Below are 26,605 nucleotides of genomic sequence, written 5' to 3' on the forward strand. Positions count from 1 at the left end.
GAATCTTACACAGGCTCCATGCCCAGTGCAGAGCCCAAAGTGGGGCTCAGTCACCCTAACCTGAGATCATGACGAGACCAAATCAAGAGACTGGTGCTTAATCAACTGAGCCACCCAGGCACCCCAAGGATTTGATAGTATTTGAATGAATTAACATAAAGATGTTTTTAATGTATTTCATTTCTTTTCTTTCATTTGTATTCTGTTTTCATTTCTTTTTGTTGTTGTTGTTGTTGTTATTGTTCTGCCTTCTTTTCCCTTTACCCATATTTCTTTATCAATTATTTAAATTTTTACTTAACATTAGTTATTAGTATTTGATTAGTTTCTCATTCTATATCCAAATTATTTGTTGAAGTGGAGCAAGGAATAAGCAAGTTAAAAGCCATTCAATCAGGCCTTGAATGCAGTCCTTCTGCTTACATCAACTCAGACACTAAAACAATGAGCCCTGTTCCCCAACCACCACCATCCCCACCTTAGGCCGCTCCCTCCCTGAGTCTGGTCAACAATGTTGGTGAGCAAGACTGGTGCTCAGAAATTTGGAAAAAGTGACAAATATCCCAAATTCTACATATCACACAGTAGTCAGGCTTTAGCACAAAACATAAAAAATTACAGTCTCCTGTAGTAACTTTATGGCCACAAAATCAACAAAAATGAGAAGTGTGGAATTTCAGAACTTCCAGGCAACTGGTTACACTGTATGATAGAGACGGGCACCTAGCAGGTGTTCAGTAAATATTAATTTAATTTTCTTCTTTCCTCTGGGTAAAACCAAACTCATATAAGTTGCACACTTAACTCAACCTTCCAGAACATATTCATTTTGCATTTTTCCAGAGGTCAAAAGTAGAAGGGATATTCAGAATTTCTATTTTATAAGATAAAAAAGTTTTGGAGATGTTACACAACAATATAAATATACTTAACACAACCAAACTATACATTTAACAATAGTTAAGATGTTAAGTTTTAAGGTTTTTTTTTTTTTAACCAAAATTTTAAAAAAATGATAATCAAATTGAAGGGGCATTTGGGATATTTATGATTGGTTGTGGTTGTTCTTCAGGTGCTAGTGACTCAAATTATTTTTTTTTAAGTGGGAGATTGCTTTTTTTCCTTCTGCATAATTATACTCTAATTATAATTGACAGGTGGTTAGGAAAGGAGACACCGCCGATCTTTGTTTTAATAAAATACCCAGTGTGGGTAATACCTATATTATTCCATACTTCACTAGTATGTACACATAAACTGCAAAAGAAGGGGAGAAAAAAAGAGGGAGTCATTTTATTATCTTTTAAAATAACTGATCTTCTTTATAGTTTACTTCTGAATTACAGAAGTAAGCATTCTAGTGAATGAAGCATTTAATAAGTAGCTTCCAATCCTGGCTGCTCTTTTTTTCAAACTATTCTTTCTCTTTCCCTTCCTTTCCTTCCTTCCATCCATCCTTCCTTCCTTTCTTCCTTCCTTCCTCTCTCTCTCTTTCTCTTTCTCTCTCCCTCTCTTTCTTTCTAATGGTTTTTAATTTTTTTTTTTTTAGTATTTCTTTTTTTTACTCTTTGACCCCACTCCACACCATGACAGCCACCAATCTGCTTTCTGTATCTATGAGCTGGGTTTTTTTTTTTTTTTTTTAAGATTTTATTTATTTATTTGACAGAGATCACAAGTAGGCAGAGAAGCAGGCAGAGAGGCAGGCAGAGAGAGAGGAGGAAGCAGGCTCCCCACGGAGCAGAGAGCTTGATGTGGGGCTCGATTCCAGGACCCTGAGCTGATGACCTGAGCCAAAGGCAGAGGCTTAACCCACTGAGCCACCCAGGCTTCCCTTGTTCTTTTTTTTTTTTTTTTTATTCTGCATTTTTAATATGGTAAGTACTGATAGATGCAACATAGACAAACAAAAGTTAAAGTCCTCGTTAATTTTAAGAGTGAAAGGGTGTTCTGAAAACAATGTTTGAAAATTACTGCTCACAATTTCTTCAAGAAGGATATACATCTCTAGTGCATTGCTTTATCTATCCATGACTTTTGTATTTAAGCCACAGTTTGTGTTTCCATGTGACTTGTGAATCAAGTTCTTATTATTGCAAGGTTCTGTGCAGCATTTCCAATTCATGGGAAATTCTGTTCATTATTCTTTTAACAGTGTATCAGAGTACTGATTCTCCATAGTTTTTTGAGACCTGTTTTATTTTGTTTTTAATCACTCTAGTGGGCATTTGGGCATTTAGTGGTGTCACACTGAAGTTTTAACTTACATTTCCTTGTTTAATTTCTCTATTTTAATAATATTTTTATATACTTATTCACCATTTGGATAGCCTTATTATGAGATGCTTATTTTAGCTTTTTGCTCATTTTGTTACTATTACTTATTGATTTGAAGGTTTCTTTTCATATTTTGACTATGAATCTTTTTATCAAATAAGTATTTTGTAATATTTCTCCCATTCTGTGAATTGTCTTTTTATTTATTGATGTCTCAATGATCATGTTATGAATTGTAATACAGTCCAACTTATACATATTTCTTTTATTATTTTGTATTGTTGAAATAAATTCCTAGGCCCATGAAGGAACTGCTATTGCACAGGAGGCCACATCAGCAAATTGAAACTTTGGTGACTTTTGTGTTCCTATAAATTACCTTCTTGACTAGAAATGCAGTGTATGCAGTTTATCAATCGAGCACGAAATGACTCTGGACCTTCTCACCCCAAGCGAGGTTGACTATGTGACCCTAGCCAATCAGAATTTTCTCTATTTTTCCTCTTCTTCTTCTTCTTCTTTTTTTTTTAAATATTATTTGTCCTATAAAACTCATCTTTTGGCCTATTTTGTAGTTCTTGAAAAAAGGTCTGCTTCATGAAATGTTAAATCAAGTTTGTTCATGTCACCTAAATTGTTTTCTTTAATCATTTTTTTAACAGTATTTTGTTATGATAGACTAATCTAATGTCTGAAGATGTTTTATATTTTCTTTTAAAGATTTTATTATTATACTTCTATACTTGGATCTGCACTATTTGTGCAATTGATATTGGCTTATGGTGTATGATGGTTAATTTTATATGTCACTTTGGTCACTGGGTGCTCAGATTAAACATTATTTCTGCGTGTGCTTTGTGAGGATGTTTCCAGATAAGAGTAGCATTTGAACTGTAGGACTCAGTAGTTTGACCTATGGAGTGTGGAAGGGCATCATGTTATCCTCTGAGGGCTTGAATATAACAAAAGGCAAAGAACCCACTCTTTCCTGCCTTTTTGGAGACTGACTGCTGTTGTTTCAAGTATTACCTATTAACTTTCTGTTTTTTCATTTCATTTTAGATAATCAAATTTTCCAAGGTACACTCAGTCTTATTCCAAATGTCACCTTTTTACTGATATTTTGTCATTAAATTATGAAAACTGCTAACAAAATACTTTTCATACATTGTTCACTAATTGATGAGACATCCTATCTCATCTTCTCCTGCTCTCAGTTGAGAAATATGCCATCCACTCCCATGGTTCTCAGGCTTTGGAATCCAGCTGACTTATACCTCTGGCTTTCTGGGTCTCCAGCTTGTAGACAACCAATCGTGGGATTTCTCAGTCTCCTTAACTGTGTGAGTCATTTCTTTACAATAAACTTCTTTTATGTGTTTGTGTGCAAATATAGATACATATGTGTGTGTGTGTGTGTGTGTGTGTGTGTGTGTGTATCCTTTGAGTTCTTCATAAACAACTCAAAGTCATGGTATGAGACAGGAATCCAGATACCTTTACTTTTTTCTTATGGTTACCCAACTGATCCACCATCATGTGTTTAAAAAAGAACAAGAGCAGCAACAACAAAAAACATCCTTTTTCTGTTACACACAGTGTTGGCTTTCCAAAATCTCCAAATCTGTAGACAACATAGACATGGGTCTCTTTCTGGACTCTCATTTATATTTCATTATTCAGTTTCAGACCACCTTTTTAATCTCTATGTCCCTCTGCTTCCTCATCCAAAAAAAAAAAAAAAAAAGTGGATGATAGTAGTACTTATCTTATAAGGTTGTTATGAGGCAGTAATCAGTTTAAACCACAATTAAGATTTCCTGAAGTAATTGTTAAATGTGTTAGTAAGATTTGATAATGATGATGATTATCATCATTATCATCATCTTCATCTGTTTTTTCACAATCTCTTCCCTGGGCTCTTGAAGGTATTCCTTGTTATCTGCCATCAGAGAAGCAATTACTTAATTATATATATTTAATTCATGGCAAAGTTTACCTCACATTTAATCTACTCTGTAAAATTACATTTTCTTCCTGCCTGGGGAAACTTCATCTGCCATATACGTATTTCCTTTGTTGGACCCTAGCTTCTTTGTATAGGCCTTGTACTGTTTCCTTTTTAATTATTCATCATGGCATAATCACTTGTTTTTAATCAGCTGGTAGTAAGATGTCCACTAGGGAAGGAATCAGCATACTATTTCAAGCCACCTTTAAAATTTTCTTATAATCTAGGCTGTGGTATGAGTAAAATTAGCTTTTGAAAGTTTCCTTCTAGATAATGGACACAGCAGCTGAGCACCTAGGGGTTGTTTGCAATGTAAATACTTTCTTCCCTTCTGGTGTCAAGAGACAGAGTTCTTATACATACATGGATAGATGTGTGATTCCTGGTTTATTACTTCTAGGAGCCAAGCTAGATCCGAGAAATTCCAGGTATATCCCTGTTTCCTCCTTTCCAAACAAGGGATTTAATATCCATCTCAGGAATCAACACATCATAATGACATTTTTTCTGAAAATAAACAAAATAAAACAAAACATAGATATTGAGCTACCACTGAATCCCCTTTCCATGACTTCTTATTTTAGACTTCTGCATACTTTCAACACTACTACCACTTTAATATTTTGAGGGATATATATACATATATATATAAAAATAATTGTTTATCTGGGCGTTTTATTTTGTTTTAGTTATGTTTTGTTTTCTGTTTGATTTCTAGGAAAAGAAAGGGTATGTTAATTTTAGAATCCCACATTCAGAAATAAAACTAACTTTACATTTCCTAACCAGAAAAAAAAAAGAAAACATAATTTTTCAATTTGAGTGAGATGACTCAATTTTAAGGTTTATACTACAATAGGTACTTATTTTTCCATCAAATGCCATCACCTAAATATCTAAATTATTTTTGTATCTGAGTTTAGCATTCTAAAACATACCATAAGATATGGGTATACATCGTGACACCTGGCACCACTTGTAGGTTAAGATGTAGATACTCTGCATGAACTTAATTTGTGCCTTGTACCTTATACATTCCTGAAATCAACTGGAAATGCAAAATGTAGCGGATTATACCTTATAATATACCCCTGTTAAATTATGTACAGTGTAAGCACATTATAGATTTTGAGATTAAGCTAATCATTTTCTGGAGGAGACCCTGCATAATCTTTCTGAATTTCAAAGCTTGTCTCACACAGCTGATCAAAAGGGATTGCTCTAGCCTAAGATCACATAAGACACATCACGAATCCAAGACACTTCTGTATTTCACCAAAATGAAAACTTTTGAAACTCATTCTCCTTGTGATAATGGAATTTTAGTCTGACTTACCCAGTTCTCTGATGGGTCACATTGCTGCAAATTTACAGTGGTTGATTGAATTCACTAGATTTAGAAGCAGTATAAAAGTAACTGGCCCCAAAAGGGACCCAAATTTCCACCATGGTCTCTGCATCAAAGCATCTATGGTTCTTCAGAGTTGGAGAGAGTGACAAAAAAAAAAAAAACTAAAAAAATATGGCCTTTGACTTTTATGTATAAGCAAACTATAGGACACAAGGCAGTTTAAACTGTGTAACACTCTAACTACTTGGTGCACATACTGTCAGTCAAAGAACTCTAAGAATACATTAATAGCCTGATTAGGTTTCTGGGAGATACTCAGTAGCTCAGTGGTCACTCATTGGACCAAGAGGCCCCCAAATCTATCACCTTTCATCTTTCTGTGCAAGATCACTACAGAAAACAAAACAAAATAAACAAACAAAACTAGATTCAGTTGAATTGTGAAGCAAAGAATCAATTTCCTCTTTTTAAAAAAGGAGCCCACAAAATATTTGTACTTGCTTATAAACTTAGATGGAAGGAAACCAGTGTAAATCAGCGAGGCACCGGCAAGATAGCTGTCCCTTTAATAATACAAGAAAGGGAGAGAAAATTCCATCCTGTACATCTGATCAGTTCTAGAATTAAAAACAAAAAACAAAAACAAAAACAAACAGGTAAATGAAAACTAAAACAATGTAAACACATTGTTATTTATATAGGTATTTTATTTTGAGGGTTCGTTGTTTTTTATTAGAAGCATAATGGTAGGAAGGAAAGACAAGAAATATGAGAATTAGGGACAAGAGTAAGCCTGCAATACCAAGCCACATCTGATATCTATTATATCATTGTAAGGTCACCTATTTCATACAAAGCACTGTGTTTTTCTTCAAAACACATTTTCATTGGGTTTCATTCTGATTTTAATGTAAATTTACTTTTATAAAATTTTCACTGAACCTTATTCTTCAAAGGGAATTAATTTTTATGCTTATTGCATAAAAAAATAAAACAATCAGAGCTAAGTCTTTAGATGTTTAGAAAAGAACACTTAAGTAATTACTTTTAACCCTTTAGTTAAAATCAAAAGATAATAGTTATAATGGGAATCACTATACTAATAGAATTCTCTTAAATGTTGTTATTTGTTCAGATTATTTTATTTTAAGCATGACATATTTTTTACCTTGAAAATTATTCTGCAGAAATGTCAAGGTGAAGGAAAGAACCTATGAACTGAAGATGTGGTAGTTAAGCACACTTTTGAATATTTTAATCACATTTCTTGTTTTAAGGACAAAATGGAAAATAAAAATTTTAAAATGAGATTTGTAATAAAGTGCACTGATGATGAGTGCTAAACACAGGTCAGGAAAAAAATACACAAATCTTTATAAAATTCCCTACTTAACATCCTTCAGATATATTTTAATTTCCTAAGATGGTAAAATATTAATTATCAAAGGAACACTGGGCACTTGATTTTAACTAGTCTATACTCTTCATTTTGCTAGTGAACAGAATGAAACCTAAAGCAGGTAAGTCACTGGTATAATCTGCCCACATTATAAGTGACTAAGCAAGTTCTTTCTTGCTTCCATGGTTTACTACTCATTTCAGATACTATCTTGCTACTGAACACTTTTATTTTCGGTTTATAATGAATATGCTGATTTCTTGTTTCAGCTCCAATGTGTGAAGAGCTCAGAAGTTGTTTCTCCAGTTCTTACAAGGAAAAAAAAAAAAAAAAAAAAAAACATTTGGGACCAGTCCTGACCTAGAACAAAAGCACTAGAGTTATAAACTGGTAGGAACACTTAAAGGGTTACTTAGAGGAATTGCTGGAGGCTGAATGTGGACTAGCTTTAATGTGAGAAACTCCTGGGGGCCACAGTTTTAAGGGAGCCCCTACACTTTCATAGACTTCCTCTTCTGGAACTACATCAAGTTATAAAGTGAATAACAAAGATCCCCTCTAAGCTCTGGCAGGCAGGGGGAAAAGTAACCATTGTAAAATGCACATAGAACTTTTATATGAAAAAGAACTACATTCTGCAGGATAGGACTTTGCAAGAGGGTAGCAACTCTGAAATTTACCAGTAATTACTCCCCAATCTAGCAACTACAAACATTCTGCCTCACAGAGGAGGCAGAAAAAAGAAAACAACAGTGAGCAGAGATAAAGGCTGTATGGATATACATTAAGAAAGCCGTAGCCAGGAGCTGCTGGCTGGCTCAGTTGGTGGAGCACATGACTCTTGATCTAGCCCCACGCTGGGTGAATTCTAGTGCCACGTTGGGTGTAGAGATTAAAAATAAAATCTTAAGGGGCACCTGGGTGGCTCAGTGGGTTAAGCCGCTGCCTTCTGCTCAGGTCATGGTCTCAGGGTCCTGGGATCGAGCCCCGCATCGGGCTCCTTGCTCAGCGGGGAGCCTGCTTCTCTCTCTGCCTCTGCCTGCCTCTCTACCTGCTTGTGCTCTCTGTCTCTCCCTCTGTCAAATAAATAAATAAAAAATAAAATCTTTAAAAAAAATAAAATAAAATAAAATAAAATCTTAAAAAAAAAAAAAATACTGCAACCAGAGAAGGGAGCAAGGGGCAGAAGAAAAAAATAGCTATTCCAATAGAGGTACACTGTGAGGGTCACAGTCCTGAGACAGATACCCACTAGTAGCCTGAGATTTAATCAGAAGAATACAGAATATGCTTCCTCTCCTACAACTCGCTGCCATAGCAATACCGTCAGGTATAAAACCAATGAATTGCAAATGAAAGACTGCAAGACACAAATTCTCTCTGAATTTGGTATTCAATATTTTTTTATTTATATGTTTTACATATTTTTCAGACTTTTATCTGCGGCTTCCCACTCAAACCTGAGATACGGTAGAACACACTGGTTTCTTAAAGCAAGAAAAACTAGCAACATAGTCCAAAAAAATTAGTGCGGATACTGGAGGTGGATACAGTAATGTAATGCCACGGTTATATAATCTTCAAACAAGGAGCCAAAATGTGCTGTTTATTATCATCATCATAATTATTATTAATATATTTTCATGTACTGTCTGACATTATTAATTTATATATGTAATACATTGTATATTTTATTTTACAAACCAAACATAATCCATCTCTATCTTCCCCATTGTGGCAAGTTTTAAGTTATCAGTCTCCTAGCTTTAAAGCCTCACCCTTCTATCCTCTTCTCTGTAAGGCTGCTGTTGGAATTCAGCAAACCTGTTTTGCTTTACCAGATGGTTCCTTACTTGTCTCTGAAAACAGAGCATTCTGAAAGGAGACCCTAAAGCTAGAAGACAAAGAAGGTTATTCTTCCTTCTCTGCTTCTATGGGCTTCCTGCCTCTTTATTTTTTTTTTTTTTCTTTTAAGATTTTATTTATTTATTTGAGAGAGAATGAGAAAGAGACAGAGCAGGAGGGTGGGCAGAGGAAGAGGGAGGAGCAGACCCCCAGCTGAGCCTGGAGCCCGATGCAGGACATGATCCCAGGACTCTGGGATCATGACCTGCACCAAAGGCAGATGCTTAACTGACTGAGCCACCCAGGCGTCCCTCATTGTTCTTTTGAGGGTCACATTAGCCATGTTTCTTCATGCTTTACAGCAGCTCCTTTCTGTGGCAGGGGATGAATCCAGGCTGTAGGCTGTCCAACACTTATATGCACCTACAACAGACACCAGCAGCAGTCAACAGATGCCACTGCTTCCAAAGTCTGTGTTCCAAGCCAATTGGGTGCCTCTCCAAGTTCAAAGAGACCTCATCAAAGGAGTGATACCTTCTCCTGGACAGAGTTTGAGTTCCATGGAGCCCTTAAGTTTCTAAATTTTAATAATTCCCTCCTTTTATCATTTTTTTTTCTTTAGATCTAAGAGAGTATCTACTGTCTGTATTTGCCATCTCTATGATACCTTAAAGTTTTCTTCTTATTCTTAAAGTCACCTGGTTAACAAAATTATACCTAATTAATATTTATAAAAAGATACTAATTTGAGTGGTCTCTTTTTCTGTATGCTTCATTACCAGAGAGCATGTTCTTCCAGCAACAGACTGTAGAGCTGAGAATTAAACTTATACTTGACTCACTCTGAGACTGATTTCTTTAAACCACACATTATTACATAAATTGTTGCAAAGACATGGAACCGAGACTCATGGTATTTGGAAGAAAAGGCAACCAGCCATTTGATATTGTATTAGTTTATCTGTAGTCGTCTGGGTGTTAGTAGTCCCAACATGTGGTTGGGAGAGCAAAACAAGTGAAGTTAAAAAAAAAAAACAAAAACTCTAAGAAACATTAATGAAGTAAACTCACGTTAGAACCTTGATTATAAGACTTAGAGTATTCAGAAATGTGTTAATATCCAACAATCATTTCTGAGGCTTTTGTGCATGCTGAAAAGAGGGCATTCTTTTGAGACACACACAAGGAGAATGAAAGGCCATGCCCTACAATGTGATTGAAGTGTATTAAATACCTGCCATTTAAGTCAATATCATTTGGAAAACCTAGAAGTGGAACTGTGAGTGCAAGTTGAAAGGATGCAGAATCTTAAAGCTGTACAGGTTTTGAGAAGTGAGTTGGGGGAAATGGGAGACAAACCTTGAGAGACTGCGGACTGTGAGAAACAAACTGAGGGTTTTGGAGGGGAGGAGGGTGGGGGTTTGGGTGAGCCCAGTGGTAGGTATTAGGGAGGCCATGTATTGCATGGAGCACTGGGTGTGGTGCATAAACAATGAATTCTGGAACACTGAAAATAAATACAATAAAATAAAATGAAAAAAAAAAGTATTTTCAGGGAGGTGGAAACCTTATTGGAAATCTGAAAGGTTACTTACAAATAAGGTCATATAAAACAAATTTGTTGTATCCTTAATTTATTTTATCTTTACATTACTTCTTATCTGCAAAAAAGATAGAGCCACCTTAGGAAAAAAGTAAGTTAAATAAGCTTCATCCTTTCTTACAAATGCACACAGGGAGTATGTTTAATTCTAATAATTTAATAAATAATGTTTGTATTAGTTTATATATGCAAGAGAATAATAAAGAAGCGAATAGGAGACTCTGAGTCCTTTCACACAGAGGAGAGTCTGACAGCTAATTAAAGATCTGTGAGGTCTTTTGAGGGTCTCTAACCAGACACAGCTCTGCTGCTTTATCTTAGATGAAAACCCCTTCTTCACTACTTGCTGAATAAAATTATTTCTTCTTGGGTTCTGCTTTGCTGATGGCAAATTTTAGTCATGACATACATTGGAAAATATTTATCTTATTCCACTTAGAGGTCTATTAAATTTTCCAATTTTGCAGGCGATGTCTTTCATATTTTAGAAGCAATCACTGCTTAGCACAGAATTTTGCACACAGTCAGACTCAATATATATTAATTGATTTTTTCTTCTATAATTGAGCTTGAAGCAATCAATGAGATAATATAATTTACTAAACTATATAATCCTATAGAACAAGAAGCATATTTTAAAGAAAATATTATAGTGTATAGTATCTAGCCTGTAATTCATCTTCACAAAATATAGTCTGGCTGACCATGCAGTCCTAATCCCAGTCCAAGGGCACACAGATTCAACCTGTTAACATTAGTGTGTATACCACAATAAAGCTCACATATGGACATCTTTCCATATGTAAATTTTTACATTTATAGTTTAGTGTATCCTTCTTCCTTAATTGTATAACTTTGCAATGATCACAAGTAAAAATGAGTTAAAATTTCAGATTATTTATCTTTTAGTATTTTCTGATTTTAAAATAGATTTTCAATATTCATACCTTACAGAAAGAGTGGAAACAATTTCAAACCCGTGAATCCTATTGTTTTATATAGATCCCAATTAGAAATATTTTATACAACAGAAAGACTAGTTAATGGAATTAAAACATATTTGCAGCATATGTGTAATTAGTAACCAAATAATTTATATTATTCTCTTTTCAAAACTTCATTATTTTTAATTAAAATAATGTATTCTTACAGATTTAATGACACTCAAACTTCATTAAGGAAAACAACATTAAAAATTGATGTCCTTCTTTCATACTTTTTCATACTATTTTTAGTTCCATAAAAACAGTATTAGCTCTACATGTTACTTTACAACTGGATTCTCTAAGCTAAAATATAACTATTTTTCAGATCAACAATTATAGAGCTAAATCATTTTCTGAAAATCAAGTCTCTTTTAATTTTATTTTTCTCCTTGATATAAAATCTGCTTCAGTAAATATCTTAGAAACTGCAGTCATATTACCACTGCTTTTTCTTTGATAAATTCCTACAAGGAAAATTTCTAGGTCAAAGTGTTTTCCTGTTTTAAAATTTAATAGAGTCTACCACACTTCGGTTCATAAGGATTCACACATTTCTACCAAGATTTTTGAGATACACTCATTAAAGTTATACCAATCTTTTCAACAATTTATACTTTAAACTCTTTATTACCAATATGTTTGCACATCTTTTCTGTTTGCCACATATTTCTATTTCTTTTTCTATGAATATTTTTTATAAAACTTTCACAATCTTAATGGATTTTAATGGTTTGATCAGTTTATGAATTTATTTAGACATCAACCACTCATGCAGTCATTCACATACTCCTTCCCCTATGCAGGCTTGATGCAGATGAATTCAACGACTGAAATCCTGTGAGATGAATGCAGCCTACGTCCTTAATCACTGCTTGAGGGAGAGCCATCTACTAGTCAGGAATATCTGCTATGGGATTGATGTGTACAAGGATAAATTTTGTTGTTTCAAGACACTAAATATTGAGCTTTTCTGTTACTGGAGCTCAGTGTCCTGCCTGACATACTCAAAGTATAGAATTTAAAAAAAAAATCAATCTGCCAATTCTTTGCTTTATGGCATCTGTGTTTCTCATTGTTTTAAGTTTTTCACTTCTGTGAGATCCTGAAGAATGTTCTTCAATAATATCTTCTATTTGCATAATTTTAATCTTTCATATTGATTTCTAATAAAACCAGATTTAGTGTTCTTTTTAATATGATATGAACATGAGCCTTATTATTTTCTTTAGAGAAAGAGTCAGTCAAGCCAACTCCACTTACAACTAATCAAGTCTACTTCCAAGTAACACTGTATCACTTCACGGGTAGTGTGAGTACCTTACAGTAAAGAAATAATCCTGTATTTCTTCCTTTTGTTTTGGTACCATTACTGTCATTCATTTTACTTATATATAAGCATACATAGGCATATATTTGTAATATATTCATAAGCATACATAGTTGAATACATTTTTGTTATTATTATTTTGAACAAAATAATTAGATTAAGAATAAGAAAAATAAAACTTTTGGCATGCCTGGGTGGCTTAGTCAGTTAAACATCTGAGGATCCAGCAATCAAGTCCCACATTGGGCTCCTTGCTCAGAGGGGAGCCTGCTGCTCTCTCTGCTTGTTTCTCCCTTTCCCTAATGCTCCCTCTGCTTGTGTGCTCTCTCTCTCTTTCTCTATCTAACAAATAAATAAATAAAATCTTAAAAAAAAAGAAAAAGAAGACTTCTGTTTTTGCAAATGTATCACTAAAATTTGGGAGATCTCATCCATATGTTATTTATAAATTATATAAATGATATAACAATACTAACATATCTACATTTAAAAGCATAACAAAATAGAAAATAAATCAAAGATAAAAATAACTATAAATTATTTCATTAAAATATATAATTACACATATACAGACATTATAAATATTAATTTTATATGTTCAATCATATTTTACAATCAAATTTACAAAAGGATGCAAATATGTATTGCTTTTGCTTAAGACTAAAAATACAAATAAATATAAAAAAGAGGAACTCAGGGGCACCTGGGTGGCTCAGTCGTTAAGCATCTGCCTTCGGCTCATGTCATGATCCTAGAGTCCTGGGATCAAGCCCCTCATTTGGCCCCCTACTCAGTTTGAAGCCTGTTTCTACCTCTCCCACTCCCCCTGCTTGTGTTCCCTCTCTTGCTGTGTGTCTCTCTGTCAAATAAATAAATAAAATTGTTAAAAAAAAAAAAGAACTCAGTTTAGAAAGAATTTATTTTTGTTAAATAAAAAGAGAAAAGGTTGAGAAAAAAGACTATTCAATATTGTATGCAAATGTTTTAATCTTCCTTTTTCAAAAATCATTACTATTGAGTGATGGATAGTTTAAGCTATAAAATAGCCTGGAGATCAGAATCCAACATTCACTGCAGATCACAGAATCCAACATTCACTGAGAAACAGAAAGACAAGCACTAGTTAACTTAGTTGTTGTGTAAATACAGTGACCAGTAGAAGATAACCAAACAAATTGATTTTTATTTGATCATTATGAATCTCTATCTCTATCTACATGTGGATGTGTGTGTGCGCATGTGCACATGTGCATATACATATATTTTAAATGGCCTGTTTCCATGAGACTTACACATACAAATCATACCTTAGGTGGTGATTAGAATTTAAGTCATCTATGATGTGCAAATAAACACACCTTACTGGAAGAAGGAAAAACTATATAAGTGTTACCAAATATTTGCTACATGGAAATTAGTTTTAAAATATTGATGACTAAAGATATATTGTAAACATACACTATTTAAAGGTTTGCTATGTTTTTTCTTGGTATAATTTTATGAAAGGATTATTGAGGATTATTAATTTGTCATTTACATGAAATGACAGATTGGTAAATTTACTTTGAAATATTTGTTCAACAAATAGCATATTTGTTGAATATCATAAACCATAGTCATTCATTTTTAAAATATTGAGTACCCAGAATATATATAAATCCACTAGGTTTAAAACTAAGAATGATGTGCCAATAAAAAGATATGATTCCTGTCCTAATGAGTTCACAGATATTATTCTAATCACAAAAATGAGCTTAAAACTGTAATTTAAACATTAACTTATTGTTAATTTGCATTTGTCTGTTGAGTGCATTTTCATATACCCACTGCCCATTTGAAAGCCATCTTTTGAAAAGTGACTATTCATATCCTCAGCCAAGTGATCTTTAATGCCACTGGTCTTTTTCTTATTGGTTTATAAATTTCCCTGTACATATACTCAATAAAAACTTCTGTTGGTTATATATGCTTCTTTAACCATACTAAATTTTTGCTTTTTATAAAACATGTTTCATTTCCATATCTATGTTTTACCAAGTAATAAATGAAATTTAATAAGTATGTAATCATCTCTGCACCATTAATTTAAATACATTATTTCCATCACTTAACAAATATGGCTCTTTTTATGCTATTATTTTTTATCTTATTTTTAATTTTTTTTTTTATTTGAGAGAGAGAGAATGAGAGAAAAAGCACAAGCAGGGGGAGCAGCAGTGGAGAAGGAAGAAACAGAACCCCTGCTGAGCAGGGAGCCTGATGCAGGGCTCCATCGCAGGACCCTGAGATCATGACCTGAGCTGAAGGCAGATACTTAACAGAGGGAGCCACCCAGGGGCCCCTATGGTCTGTTATTATGCTCAATTATTCTATTGATGCACCTTATGCTAATACAAACCTTTTAATTATTATGGATTTATAAACCTTGATTTCCAATAACATGTGTTCTTCCTTACATTTCCTTCTTCTTAATCTCTCTTTCATTTCTGTACTTTCCTTCATCTCCTTTAAATCCTCTGCTATGTCTTTCTTCTTATTATTTTCTTTTTTCCCTTTATTTTTCTAAATTGCTCAGACCCTTTTTGCTTCCATATGAGTTTTTAAATCAGTAGAGGTTCAATGAAAAATCTGTAGGAATTTTGTTGGGAATCATCTTTAATCTGTAATTCTGGGCAATGGTCACCTTTGTTAAATTATTATTAGATAAAGACATCTGTTTAAGTCCACAATTTATTTCTATCTATTTAGATCTTCTTGTTATTTCCTCCAACAGATTTCTGTAATTTACTCCTGTAATATCTTGACAAATCTGTCTCCCCACTTCTGGGTGGCTCAGTCTGCGTATTTATCTTCTAATTTTTATTTCTGGAAGGCAGACATTTTAAAACATATTTTGATATGATATTCTCAAGCCTAAATGGGGAAAAAAATTAATTTAAAATGTACTGAAGACTTCCACTCCAGACAAGATGGCATAGATTTCTTCCTGCTCTTCTCTAAGTATAAACCCTGCAAAATAATCCAGGAGGCAATCGCAGAACCTAAAAAGTGAAAGGCATACTGGTTCAGGACCCCAGAACTGGGAGGCACAACATAAAGCAAGGTGTTTTATGTCCCTAGTCCCAGTAGAGTGAATAACAGAAGGCAGCTCAGGAAGGCCCATTCCTTCCCCAGGTGGAACTGGAGTCCTCAGACAATGCCAGACAAACTCCATACCACCTCACCATCAAGGGACACCTATTCAGAACTGTGATAAAGAAAAACTGTCCAGGAAAAGAGGCTGGGGAAGAAACTGTCCTAGCTGGTCTGAAACTTCTCCTGCTCACCAAGAAATTCACGGGTGTCTAGACAGCATAGGAAATACAGACCCATCACAAGTGGCCCTGCATGGGGAGTCTCTTGGTTCTTACAGGTCGACACAGAACTCTCCTCTCCCATGGGGTAAGACCAGGGTATCTACTCAGCCTTGGCAGAGACTTGGCCAAATAAAAGACACTGCCCAGGATGCCTTTTTGTTTCTGTGGGCTTGTGGGCCTGAGCCCCTTCTTCCTTCCCCTGGGCTAGAGGGTGGCTGGGATACCAGTATGGACAATCTTGTCACAACAATGCCTGGCACCGTTAACACTCTCCTTCTTCCCCCCACAGATAAGGGAATTCATCAGGACCGGAGACTGGATAGGGAAGCGTTTTCATCTCTGCCTGCTTGAAATTCATCCCACTCATTGAGAGACACCTAGTGGCCAAGAGAGGAGACAGTCCTCCCACCGCCTTGGGCAGCCACAGCAGCACCAGATACACCAAGGAGACCAAATTAACCCTGCAAGTCTCTGAAATTTAAACTGCCGTTGGAACCAGAGCCTATAAAAGTAGACCAGGATCTGTATATTAAACTTAAGCAGGTATGTTCGTGATAAATAATGAATGTATGTAGGACAGGAGGTGTCCTGCATAACAGATAAAGTGTCCCAGAATACAGTAGAAAATCACTCAGAACCAGAAAAATCACAACTTGGAGGAGAAAATAAAAGCAACTGGCACCAATACCAAGACATACCCAATGGAATTAGTCAATCGGGATTTTTTTAGTAGTCATCATAAAACTGCTTTAACAATCAATTAGAAACTCTGGAAATGAAAATAAATAATAAAATCTTAGCGCAGAAATAAAAATTATAAAAATAAAAGAAAATGTAAATTATGGAACTCACAAATATAACAAAAGCATGCGGGATGGGCTAAATAGTAGAATAGTAGAATAGAACGGTACAGACTCGATAGCAGAGAAAAGATGGAATCGGGGAAGTTGAGGACAGATCAATAGATTTACCCAATCTCAATAACTGAGAGAAAACAGACTGGAAGAAAAAAAAATGAACAGAGACAAAAAGGTCAGTGGAATAATAAAAGATCTTATACTGTATTGTTGAAGACCCAGAAAGAGAGGAAAAAGAGAATTGGGCTAAAAAAGTACCTGAAGAAAACTGCCCCAAACTTCTAAATTTGGCAAAAGACACAGCAGATTTAAGAAACTGATTAAACCATAAACAAGATAAATACAAACATTTCTATGCCAAAACACATCATAATTAAACTTTTGCAAACAAACAAACAACAATCTTGGAAACAGCCAGAGAAATGAAACATTAATTATAAGGTACTCCAATTCTAATGACAGAGGGTTTCTAATCTGAAACCAAGGAAGCCAGAAGGAAGTGACACACCAGTGTTCATCATGAAAGGAGAGAACTCTCAAACCAGAATTCTCTATCCAGCAAAATAATCCTTTAGAAATGAAGGTGAAATAAAAGCATTCTCCGATGAAGAAAGGTAAAAGTATTTGTCACTGGCAGGCCTAAAAGTTGACTATTGGAAATTGTTCAAACAGTAAGGAAATGATAAAATGCAATCTTAGATTATCAGAAAAGAAGAAAGACCAATGAAAAGAACAGAAATACGGATACATATAATCAACTATCTTTTTCTTCAGTACTTTATAAGTCATCTTCAAGTATAAAAAGGAAAAAAAAAAAAAAAAGTAAGTCAACAAACAGTCAAAAGAACCACACATATTTGTTATTTGGCCTGAATGTGTAAAACAATATGAGGCACCACTGTCCTCTGTCCAAGATCCCGCATTCCCAAAACCTCATGTTTTACATCAAGCCTAATTCACCCGCTCCCAGGATTGATTCTTACTTAAAAGAAGGCTTAAAGGATAGGTAGAATTTGCATGAGTGTGTCGAAAAGGAGTGGGACTCCAGAGAACCAAGTTATATAAATAGTACGTTGTTTTTCAGAGCGATTATTTATTTATTGTCCCACTTCTGAATGTTATAGAAATATCTATAACATTTTCTTTGTGTTACAAGAACAGCAGTGTTTTAGAGAACGTAAAAATGTACTTTATCATATGCAAAATGTGCTAATAAAATCAGTGCTTTGTTGTATATCAAGTTAAAAGGAAATACATTTATGGGAAATTGAATATTTTGCTTTATCCGTTTTTCTGAGCATGACCAAAAAAAGTAGCATTGTATTTTTACAGAATTTCAAAGTGCAGACATAAATATTTTTGTAAAGGACTATAGACTGTGAAAATACTTTCATTTTCTTTTGATCTTAAAAATAGCTACAAAACGGAAATAAATTATTCCTTTCTTACTAGAGCTTTTTGCCTGTTCACAACAGATGTTGTTTCCACAAATTAGTTTATAATTTCTTTCATAACTCAGACAGAACAACCCTTCAATTTATAGTCAGGAAATAGATATAGTGCTGCATATAATTCTGGTAATTATGTAACAAAACTGCACTTTGCTATATGAAAGCCTTGGCCATCAATCATTCTGTTTAGTGTTGGGGCAACTTAATCTTCTGTTGCACCAGCTGTGCAAGACAGCCACAAACACAACAGATTTGCCAGACTTCCACTGAGTGAAATGTAAATGATCAGTGTGAAAGATAATAGATAGCTAGACACCTAGCCAACTAGTTAAATAGAGCTGATCTATACTGCAAGCAATGAATGCAAACAGTTTCTGTGGGGGAGCAGGGAGGGATGGGTACATAATCCATTTTTATACTGTGTAGCACTCCAATATACTTGTCACCTGGTTCAGAAAAAAAGAACAGCTGTGGTTAAAGTGAGGTAAGTATTTTTCTTTTTAAAATACGGGTAGTACTTGAATTTGATGCCATATCTTTGAGTCCTGGATTGAGAGGACTTTATCTTAGCACAGTTTAGAACAAAACAATTGTAACTGATAAACAGTGGGGATAAAAAATGAAGCATTTATTTCAGGAAATTTATAACTCCTAAATTTAGAGCCTAGGATCACTTTTGAGGTTTTTCAGTTTATTCAATCTTATATTCATTTTATATCCTAAAGATATGTAATAGAATTTCATTAATGATAAAGTGATTATGTAGAATGTACTGGAAAACCACTGCTCATCTTAATATTTTACATTGGTTAATAATTTATGTTTTAACCGTATTTTCTATTTATTATTTTATTTGAAGCTTAAATATTTTTTAAAATAGTTAATGCAAGCTTACCAATCCCACTTTATAGGACATACTGAAATTCAGAGAAGGAAAACAACCATCTGAGTCTCACTGTACATACGCGAAAAATTCAAAATACAAGCCAATTCTACAATCTTGGCAATTTTTATTCAAGGGCTACATAAAAATGGATTTCCTTTTTACTTATAGAATACATAATTTATCATTTTGGAAACATATGCTTTTTAAAGTATTATATGTTGCTATGTATTCAAGCTTCTCTAAAATATAATAATTTACTTTCTGTCATGATAGTGTGTCTGAGGAAAATGGAGAGAAGGCAATTTCCATGTTGGGTCCCTGGGACTGAAAGTACATACTACACTGAGAGATTAGTGGCCTAAATCAACATATCTATGAACTTAAACAATTGAAGGTTAGCTGTTGTATGGCCTAACTGATCTGCTCTGTGTGAAATGAAGGATTCAAGCATAATTCCACATAGTAAGTGGGAAGCAGAACTTTTAGAAAAATTAGTTACTGATTTTAGTCAGTCAAAGACACCACACTTTTCTTTGGAATGCAAAATTCCAAAAAGCCAATGGGTTGAAATTAAATTATATAATAATTAGCATGTTATGCTTTAGATGGGCAAGAGAGAAAGCGTCAAGATCTATAGTCAGCATAACTCTACTCAGAAAGTGAAGACTTAAGTTTAAGTGATACAAAGTCTAAGTTGTGTATCTTGGTGAGACTAATAGTTTGTATTAAGAAAAAAGAGGTGACGATGAGGTACTATATTCTGTCTTGACAACAGGATATACCTGTATGCCTTTTCTTATACTTGTAGGTGCTGTATCTCACAGGGGTCAATGGTGCTAGTATGGAACTGGTACCCCAAACAAGGCAAGGACTTTGCTTTACCAGAAATTATTCCAGGTGTAAGGAGAAAATGAGTACAGACACAAGATAACTAAAATCTGATTTTTGATCTTGAGGAAATAAGAATCTAGTACAGGTAACTGACTCTGGTAGACTAACACCACTGTAAGGCTGGGAAGAATGGATCTCTTATAGTTCTGTATTTCATGTAAACCCTGTAGCCAGGTTACAGATACCTATTTTCAGCTAGTGTCTACAGAGCTAAACTGTGAGCTTAATGCAGGATTGAGTTTTTAATTTCAAACCTAAAACACTAAAGACTTGAGAAATACGTGATGCACTATCATTTGAAATGTGCCCTTTGGTCAGTCATCTATACATACAGAGTGAAAAATAAAAACTGATGAAATTAATCATATATACAGTAGACCTCTATGACAATTATGCTACCGGAAAAAATCCTGAAACTTTAAGCATTTTTTAATTTTATTTTTTTTTATTTTTTAAAAAGATTTTATTTATTTATTCCAGAGAGAGAAAGAGAGTGATGGGTGGGGAGGTGTAGAGGGTGAGAGAGAGGGACAAGCAAACTCCGCATTGAGAGAACAGCACTACATGGGGCTGGATCTCAGGACCCAGAGATCACGACCTGAGCCAAAACTGAGAGTCAGATGCTTAACCGCCTGAGATACCCAGGTGCCCTAAGTTTAAGCATTTTTAATAATTTTTTTTAAATACAAGATTTGTATTTTCTATGCATATGAATGTGTTTTATTAGGTAAAGATCTTTCCCTGGTTTACAGCAGAGGCTTAGAAAGTTTCTCAAGACATAAAATTAGGAAAGTATACATTTTATAAATGGAGCTGTGTATTTTTTTCACTCATTGATTGTAAAATAAAAGTTTTAAATAAACATTTGATCATTTGTTTATTTTTGCTTTTGGTGCCTGAGCTTTTGGTATCATATCTAAAAAATCATTGCCAAGACCAATGTCAAGGAATTTTTTCACTGTGTTTCTTATTAGTTTTATAGTTTCAGGTCTTAACATTTGTTTGTAAGCCATTTTGAGTTGATTTTTGTGTACAGCACAAGATAAGGGTTCAATTTCACTCTTTTGCATGTGGATATCCAGTTTTTCCATGACCATTTATTGTAAAGACTATCTTTTTTTATGACAGTAACAACATCTTCCATGACATATTAAGGAGAAGGAAGAATTCATTATTTGAGCCTGCCTATAACTTTTCTTCAAATGAATGTAATTATGTGGATTAGGTTTAATGGAAAATGGTTGAAAATTATAATCAAATAAAAAAATAGAAAAAAAAAATCAGAGCCTTGGAAAATCTGAAGGAACATATAGCAAGTTTCAGAAGCTCCAAAGACTTGTAAATTAAGGTTGTGAAATAGTTGACATTACTTTGTCATTTCCATCCAATCAGAATTTGTGTACATGGTATAGATAGACTAATATGTGAAGAGAGTTTATCTTTCAAATTAAACTGAAGTCTTTACATTCCTTAAACAAAGGAACTGCCACTTCTTGGGCTTCTCTTTCTGTTTGATAAAAATCGGACCAACTCAAGCACAATTTACTTGAAAGTTAAAAGATGATTTAATTTACATGTGATTTATATATGATGACTTGTTGAATAAAACAAACATAAGAGAACTGCTTGATTTGGGAACTTAATTTCACATGATACAGTGTTATTCATGACTAGATTTTTTAATTTAAACTTTAAGTAATATTACTGATGACCTCAGATGAGAATCTTATTTTTCTTTTTAAAATATTATTTATTTATCTGATTGTACAGGACATATGATTAGCTCCAGCTGTCTCTGTAGTAAAACTATCTTAAAATAACCAGGTTGGTATTTATTTATTTCACTGTTATACAAAATTTTTTTTCAAAATACACATGTTTCTCCAGGCACTATAGTTGTAACAGACTATGTTTTTATTTCTGTAATTAATCAGGATTCTGACATTGTAACTAAAAGGCATACATAATGTAAAGCAGCATATATTTTTATATGATCTATATTATACGAAAAATATTACTCAGTGTTTTTCAAGATATATTCAAATACTTTTTAATAGAAACTAATACGATTTCTCTTTCATCCCTATCATTGGCTTGAATAGTCATATGTGGCTCTGAAGTTAGCCAGAACTTAGTTTGAACTTTTGTGCTTTAGCAAGTTATTTAATATTTCTAAGCAACAATTTTCTCATCAGATGGAGATAATATTAGTTTCCATCTTTTTTGCATTAGATGTCTATAACTATCAATATACAAATATATATAAGTACATTTATATAGGAAATGCTGTTATATATCAAGTGAAAATAGCCACCAATATATACATGTATACAATGACCAACATGAACATGTATATTTATATATATATGTGGTATATATACTATATAACAGTAAATATACTGTTAAATACTAAAATATATATGCACCTGTATATATTGGTGGTTATTTTCACTTTATATATGTGTATATATGCATATATATATTCTTGTATATTTATACTTAATATATAACATTACTACATGTATATATGTATTATGCCTGTATATAAGGATCAATACTACTGTTACATATATATCATATGTAATACTATTATTGACACATAGAAATTTCTCAGGACTACTTATGCCATTGCTACCATCATCCTAGTTGTCATCAGTTATTTTCAGACTTTTCTTTCAATTTCATTTGGTTATTAGTAGACTTAATTTTAGTTTAATATATATAATGACATGTAATACACATAGTAAAACCTAAATACTCCTTCAAGAAACTTAGAACTAATAAATAAATTCAGTAAGGTGTCAGGATACAAAATCAATACATAAAAATCTGTTGTGTTTTTACACACTAATAACAAACTATCAGAAAGAGAAAATAGAAAACAAACTTATTCACAATTGCATAAAAAAAAACCCTAAGGAATAAATCTGACCAAGGAGGTGAAAGATTTGTACACTGAAAACTATTAAAGCACTGAAGAAAGAAAATGAAGAAGACACAAATAAATGGAAATATAGTCTGTGCTCATAGACTGGAAGAATGAATATTGTCTACACTGCCCAAAGCAATCTACAGATTCAATGCAATCACTATTATTCCAATGCCATTTTTTCATAGAAATAGAAGAAACAATCCTAAAATTTGTATGAAATCATAAAAGACCTTGAGTAGCCAAACTAGTCTTGAGTAAGAAGAATAAAACCAGACAATTCATGCTCCCTGATTTCAAATTATATTACAAAGTTATAATAATTAAAACAGTATGGTATTGGCATAAAAAAGAGACACATAGATCAATGGAACAGAACAGAGCCCAGCACTAAACAAATATAGTCAGTTAATTTATGACAAAGGAGCCAAAAATATACAATAGGGAAAAGACAATCTCTTCAATAAATGATGTTGAGAAAATTAGTTTCTCCAACTCTAAATTCAAGTTGAATTCAAGATCCATATTTATAGGCTATTCATTATATGGCTTTATTTCCTGGTTTATTTGAAATTTGTATTCTTCATCTGGTCATCAATAATAATAATCCCATACTAATCCTTAATACTGTGGTGTTATGTGAAAAATCAAAGGGGGGAGGCAGACAAAAACCTTTCTAAATTAAAAATCTTTAAAATTTATGAAGGTTACAATTTCACAAATTTAGAAGGCAAAACAGTCCATTAGTCTATCCTAAATCATTCCCTAGTCCTTATTAGAATCTGAGCAAGAACAATTTTAAAGCTCTAAAACCTAGAGCTATTAATCAAAATATTCAATAATAACTTTTAATACTCAAAATTGTATGCTACTTTGTTAAATAACAGTTTATAGAATTTGCCTGATGATCTTTTTCTAATATACCACTAGTAGCTTGAGAAATTATGTTTAAATTATAAACATAATAACAAATAAACTATTTCCTATTTGTCACTGAAAACATCATGCACAATGAACAATGGACCATGCCTTGAGCATGAAATTCTGTTTATCAGTGTGCTTTTGTAAAACAAATTGCTTTTTTAAACTTCTCACCTTTCAGAGTAGGTTAGAAAATTTGTGCTAGTTTCAAGAAGAAAAAAGATACTGTATAAGGCAGCCTCTCTTTTAACATATTAATTGGCGGATATATGACAAAAAGGGCTGTGGGAGGATATAAAATAATGCTTGATTTTAGCAATGTACTCTTGTTTTCAAAATGTATACTGTATGAATATTTCAGTTCTACAATAGCGGTATCACAACCATTTTTTCAGTTAAGAAAAGTAACAATAAGGAAGGTCATAGGCTAAAGCTGGTGCCAAAATTCCAGGCCAATGACTTGAAGTTGTGTTCTATCAATATAACTATCATTTCATATAGCACGTACATTATAACTGTGTTGGTCACACTAAAAATAATATCAGGAGCACAGCAGTGCACAATATAGTTCCAATGTAAATGTGTCACACCACTTTAAAACCCTACAAATTTTCATACCTCTGCCAAAAATTCAGAAACAGTAAAAATGTAAACCAGATAAATTAGATAGTATTTAGTAAAAGTTTACCATGCACAAAGGCACAGTTAACAATTTGGGGGTTTTCAAACCCAAAATCAATATAAAGCTCAGAGGCATGACATTACAAGATGACTTAAAAAGTGAAAATAAGGAAATCGTTTAACCTTTACAATTATTGGTTATTACAAAGGGTATTTCTATTGCAGGGGTTTGGTTAAAGGTGATTGCCATATACCATTTTGGAAGATGACTAAAGTTTCATTTATGATTATCGGATGCATTTACAAGAAATAACTTAAGTTTTGCTTATGTTCGTGAAACAAGTTAGATTTAGTTTTGTTACGTGGCTTAAATTTTTTTTTTTTTCTTGGTCGATTTTCAAGCCTGGTCTCCATTTTATTTTATTTTAACGTCTCGTATCTAAATGAATGAATTAAAGAAATGTCCCTGCAGATCTAGTCCACAATTTGGGTCTCAGTTTTAAACTTTATCATTCATTAAGACTAGATTTCAATTATAAAAATATGTAATGCAAAATTTGATTTGAAAATTAGAGGAACATGCAGAGATCTGAGTACAAAGAATCAGGTATTTTGCAACAGGGGGTTAAATAGACACATTTATGGAAATAGGCCCCATGATTTTAGCAAGAATTTTAAGTCTCCAATTTGTAGCTGCCAGGTGCAACAGAGGCCACTGACAAGAAGCACTGAGACAAATTGAAAGGGGAAGTTGCAAGTTGCTCTGAGATGTCCAAAGGAGACAAAGTTTCAACCTGAGTATTTAAGTATTAAATTTGATATTACAGCAACTGGGCAGTGTGTTAACCTTCTCACTGACTTGTCCATTTACCTGGTGGTTTCTACCAATGATTTCCTATAGGAAGGCAACAATGTATACTGTCGGGATATCCTGGTATATGCCTGTATTGAAAATTCTGATAAGGATAATCTGAAACTCCATTGAACAAGACACTAATGACCAAGTATTTGTTCTATAGTATTATAATTAAGTATGATGAGCCCTGATAAATGCCATTTATTAGTCTGCTGTAGCATTTAATTGATCTAATACTGGGCAGAATTTGAATTTGAAAAGATTGAAACAGGATATCGTGAAGGGCAAACAGTGAATCATGCCTTATGCTTTTAAATGTACTTTTTCACATCCTCATGAAACAAAATTAAATAGACAAGGGATTCTTTAAGGTCATACACACATAGTGATTGTTTGGGACAGGAGACGTGGCTCCATCTTATTTTTCATTCTTATTTTCAAAAAGGACACTTCTCCTACTGAACTCATGTAATAACCACAAATTCCATGTTCACTTTTACATGTGTCATAACTTCACAGAGAAATTGACTGGTCTCTAAATGTAAAGAACTAGCATGTTGTGAGGACACGACATTATAGCCTGTAACGGAAGTTACAGAAATGAAATGAGGTTGAAGAAATGGGAATTATTTAAAACTTAGAAGATCCTTGTCTGAGGAAAGGAGCTGCATTCTTGGGATCGACTGAGAAGCAAGGGCTTTTGGTGAATGCATTCAACGTGGCATCCATGCTTTCTCCAGCCTCCTACCTCCAGGTCTGGGGTCTGATCCATGGCCTCCAGCCCAGCTGTCCCCACAGCCCACGTCCATCTGTCCTGCCCACTTCTCCAGGTTCATGGGGCATTTTTGCAACTTGGGAGTTTCTTTCCATAATCTGGTCCTTAGCAGCTTTTAGTAAAGCCTAGGACCGACCTCCTCTGACTTTGCCTCCATTTCAAAGGTGTGCCTTTCCAGTTGGCTGGAATTTTGCAGACTGCTCTGTTAGTCCTATATTATCCCTCTGATAAGATACAAAGCATGGGGCACCTGGGTGGCTCAG

Source organism: Martes martes (assembly GCF_963455335.1).
Source record: "Martes martes genome assembly, chromosome: 1".
In the NCBI taxonomy this organism is placed as follows: Eukaryota; Metazoa; Chordata; class Mammalia; order Carnivora; family Mustelidae; genus Martes; species Martes martes.